General features: G+C 41.2%; 1 protein-coding gene across 2 annotated transcripts in view; it reads right to left on the bottom strand.

The window, feature by feature from the left end:
- LOC137971247 (NLR family CARD domain-containing protein 3-like) overlaps positions 1-5,000 on the bottom strand; it is a 40,356-nt gene that overhangs the window by 5,250 nt on the left and 30,106 nt on the right. The window lies entirely within an intron of this gene.

Genomic DNA, 5,000 nt, shown 5'->3' with positions numbered 1-5,000 from the left:
CAATGGTGAGAGCACTACCCTCCGACCAATGTGTCGCAGGTTTGATTCCCAGACTCGAATCATTGAGTTTGTTGGTTCTCTACTCTGCTCTGAAAGGTGTTCCTCAGGGCACTCTGGTTTTCCACTCTCTTCAAAAACCAATGTTTGATTTGATTCGATTTAAATGTACAACTGTGCAATTCGTGCCCCAGCGCGAGAAAACTTGACACTTCATCCAAGTTCATTACTATTATCTTATTATATGGCTAGTGTTTCTGGGCGATATAACGCGTGCTCCGATTGGCTAAGAGCAGCTAACCGCTAGGCCATACCGCATTATGCCCACGCGCCGATTATGGATTATGCGAATTAGCTTTTTCTTCTTTAGAACCGTTGTGTTAGCCATATAATAAACAACTTAATAACCTGGACCGTTCGGTCGTTACAGCAAAATCTCAAACCTTGGCCTAGCTGTATTGACCTTGCTGTCGCTCGTTCAATACGGCAAGCCTTCAGTTTGAGATTTGGCTTTAACGACTTTACTCTCGGTTATCAAGTAGTTAATTATCAACATCAACACGCAGGTCTCTGATCTTGGGTTTCATGTTGTCTCTGAAGGTGCCAGGCAACAGCAAGTTGCCTAAGGTAACTTAAGGTTAAACCTGCATTCCTTGAAGTTCCGATAGCTTTCTTAACATTCCAAGGAGGGTGTTTCTTTTGGATGAGTTCCACTGGGGTGTCCAAACAATGCACTTCAAGTTGCTTTCCAACCTTCTTGGGGCTTTTCCCAATGCCCCCATTACAACTGAAAGCACCTTGCACCGAACTCTCCACATCTTCCCAATATTATTTTGCCTATCTTTTCCTTTTCTTTTGCCGTTACATTCATGTCCTCTGGGATTACGAAATCAATTATTTGACAGGTCTACTCTTGTTTGTTTATAACCATTAGATCAGCTAACTTGAAGTTCTCATTCTCAAGAACACTCTCCAGCACATATTCAAACCACTTTCCCTGTCACAAGAAGCCGCATTTTCACGGTCCCAATGCAACACCCTCACAACATTGTCATGCCACTTCTTATTCTCCAACTGAGTCAGTTTAGGGCATCCACCCATACTGTGGCTGGCAGTTTCATTTGCCCGATGGCATATTCTGTATTTAACATACTCCCGGGTCTTATCAATATCTTCGTTGTGAGAGCCAGAAATTATGTAATTACTTCGAGTTTTGATTGTTTTACCGGATGGTTTCCGTCCTTTTTGATTGGCCAAAGTAATTACTTTGGTTTTGGTTTTACGACACTCGATTGAAACTCGCTCTAGTACTTGGTTTAATGTCATTTGCCCTTATTGCCTGGTCTTATGCAGCAACGATAAGGGATTCCTCCTCCCTCTTGAGCTCTCCTCGCCTTATCCATGCCCAGGTCTTCTCGTTTCTCTCACTCTCTGTTTGTCTAAGAAATTGACCACACAAGTCCTTTTCTTTCCAGTCTGCCTTGCTTTCAGCTCTTCTTTGTTCTTTGAAGTCTTTCGGTGTCTCTAGATCATTGCAATCCATTTCTACCTTCCTGTACGCTAAGAACAGTTTTTTATCACTGCTCAGGATGTAATCGACAACAAGATCCTTGCTTTCCCAATGCAATCCTCCACTGATCTTAGACCTCTGCCTCCCTGTGATCTGGGCACATAAAGGTGGGTCAGAGGGAGAAAAAAGTCTAACATAGGTTGAAGGAGGGTAACATTTTTGCAAACGTTGGCCGTGTGTTATACTTCAACATAATGAACTACTGTAGGGTAATGTGAACCGTGTTTTCTACCCATGTAAACCATGTGACCGTTAGCCCAACTAAAGGAATTTGGCCCACACAAGGACAGAAAAAAAAACTCTGACCAGGGTGAGAATACTCACCTCGATCAGACTTTTTCTCTGTCCAATTCCATTAGTAGGGCTAACGCTCACATGGTTTTCACAGGTAGAAAACAGCACTTCACATTACCCCAACATAGCCTGAGGATTGAATGCATTGAGCAAGCAAGGATCTTGTACGGAAACGCGTTTGTAGCAAAATTTAATCCTTGAAATTTATATAATCATTAGTTGTTGTCCTTCAGTAGCATATTGAGATTAATGATTCCAAGTTCGAGTGAGGCCTAACACTACTGTGAAGTTTTTAAACCCAATTGTTCCTTCAGAGATCAACCCTAGTATTGGAATTGGACCCACACAAGCGAAAAACTCTGACCAGGGTGGGATTTGAACCCACGACCTTCGGATTTGATCACCGCTGCTCTACCGACTGAGCTACAAGGCCAGAACGGGAGCAGGCCGTGGATATGTGAGATGTTATTCACAAGGACAAATTCGGCTCGGCCCAAGCCTAATTTAGATTTAATTCTCCAAATATTGGTTTAATTCAAACCAGTAAAAAGTCATTCAATCCAATCTTTTGAGTTTTATCATTTAATCCAATACCTTGAGGTTTGATTCAATTCAAACCTCGACCTGAATCTTCCTGGGACGAGCGCGGCCAAAGATCTAAACAAGTGATACTCTTTTACTACCTTTCTCAAAAGCAGCAGATGCCATTTTGTTGAAAACCATGGATGGAGATGGACGAAGATAGAAGTTAACGTGTAACACAAATGTTGGAAAACACCTCGAATATCCTTTGAGGAACAGCATCGACAGCAAAGTCCCCAAATGCAACAAGGTTCAGTTTCCAACACTCAGCCTACGAGTTCAAATACTGTTCTCAAACGAGAAAACAGTCAAGGACTATAAAATCTCGCGAACGTCGAGTCGAAGATTCCACTAATTTATTCTTAACACAATCATGAAATTGAACAACGAAATTATATCATTCCACGTGCCAACAGATAAAAACCTGGCCTCGGTTGTTTAAAAGGTGGATAACGATATCCACGGATAAATCACTATAAAGCGGATAAATACTAGCAAAACCAATTGAGTTATCCAGTGGATAGTTATTTAACCAGCAGATAGCGCTATCCACCCTTCAAACAACTGGGGCCTGGACGTTAACATAAGTAGGATAAGATTACACTTGAAACTGCATGAACATACACCGACAGGAAATAAAAATATCCATTCCAGAACAAATATAACTCCATAGAACACTAGATCATACTAGATTCATAATCAGAAAAAGCTTGGGAGCTTTTACCGTCTGAATCGGTCAGAAACGCTACGAGCTACTGCACCGTTTAACAGTCGTAGTAAGATTCAGATACATAAGTCAGATACATAAGTCACCAGAAATAAGAAGGCACTTGAGTTTGCTTAACTATGGAATAGAATAGAATCTTGATTTTCATTGTCCCTTGTAACAATGCTGCGGTGACCCCTTAAAGACATAACCAAACTAACAGTACCTTGAAAAATAGTCTGAGTTTTCTCTAAAACGTTTTCAAGAAACTTCAGCAAGTCTCACCTTCGCTCGCCATATTGTCGTCGGCACAACAAAACTGAACAACAAAAGAAGTGTGCACAGTCTCGTACTCAAGGGAATGTAGTTTATGATGGCCGCGCTCATCCCAAGAAGATCGAATAAACTGGAAATAGGTTTAAACTACTTTACCTAAATGGCGGCAAGGCTGCTGAGGGGAAGGGAGATGTTCAAATATGCTAGCGGTAATTTAACGACGGTTTGTGCATGGAATTCAAGGGATATTTAATAAGTTTTGAGCAGGGAAGATACAGAACGTGAGCCCCCAGCTAGACCTTCTTCTGGACCCCACTCGAGAGAAGAAAGAAACTAATAGATGGTTTTCACAGTGACGTCATCAAATTCTGAAAATCTCAAAATCTCAAATTCTCAAAATCGCAAGGTCTTCTGAATTTTTACCCAAGGAGGATGAAGATGACCTCCAAACAAATCTTTTTCAAGTTTCCAGTTCAGCGACGTCTTTCGTTTCGAAAATTTCCGAATTGTCATCTTTCGTGACCCCATGATACAAAACTACTTGGTTGGAAAAAAAAAAGTAAATCCCTATGAATCTCAGTAGTTTGAGCCTTTCAAGTACATTAGGAGATGTGTTCATACACATGTATTTTATCTCATGAGCGAAAAGCAAGCGATGTCATCGCAAAGTGAACTCCAGATGTTTTCTATCGATTACAGGCATATTGGCGGACCACATAGCGACTCCATACAAAACCCTATAAAGATGTGTGAAACGCTTCGACAAATAACTCAGAAATGATGTACCGCACAGACCCTGAGAATTGGAGAGGTGGTTAAAAGATTTGTTTCCTACAACATTCCAAGTTCTTGGTCTTTCATTGAACGATTTCGAATTTATTTTTTTGTTGCGTGACAGTGAAACTATATCTAATTATCTATAGTTTGAGGATACGAGGAGCGAATAATCATCCAACACATCGTAATTCCTCCATTCCCGCGTAACAACAATTCCTTGCGCCTTTGACCACAATCCCTTGCATTTGGAAGAAAAATGTGTACTTATCCCGATTACAGAGCTGGCTCGTTCGCTCGCTTCAGGCTCACTCACTGCGGCAGCAACAAAAATTTCGAGGTTTGAATTGAATCAAACTCAAAAGATTGGATTGAATGACTTTTTACTGGCTTGAATTAAACCAATATCTGGCGGATTAACAAAAATTTCAAGGATTAAATTTTGCTTCAAACGGCTTGACATAGGCCCATCATCAGGTGGCAACAAGCAACTTTAGGGACACTCTGGAGGATCCTTGCTGATCCCAGCAAGACTGTTCTTTGACGTGCTGCCAACTCTACCTTAGCATTTAAGATTATCAGTTAGTCCTCTGGACTCCTCGGAATAACTGCCAGTGCTCAAAAACAACAGGGACAATCTCTACACTCTTCATCTTCCATAGCTCTTTAATCTCAAGCTACATGCCAAGATACTTGTTGTCCTTCTCCTCTTGTTTTGTATCCACCCTTCTGTCACTATGGAATGCATTGTCAATGATGGGGAAACGTTTATTCTGTTTGTCCACAAGCACAATCTCAGGA

This window comes from Montipora foliosa, chromosome 9 (assembly GCF_036669935.1).
Source record: "Montipora foliosa isolate CH-2021 chromosome 9, ASM3666993v2, whole genome shotgun sequence".
Taxonomy (NCBI): domain Eukaryota; kingdom Metazoa; phylum Cnidaria; class Anthozoa; order Scleractinia; family Acroporidae; genus Montipora; species Montipora foliosa.
This window is presented reverse-complemented; position numbering and strand designations above follow the sequence as displayed.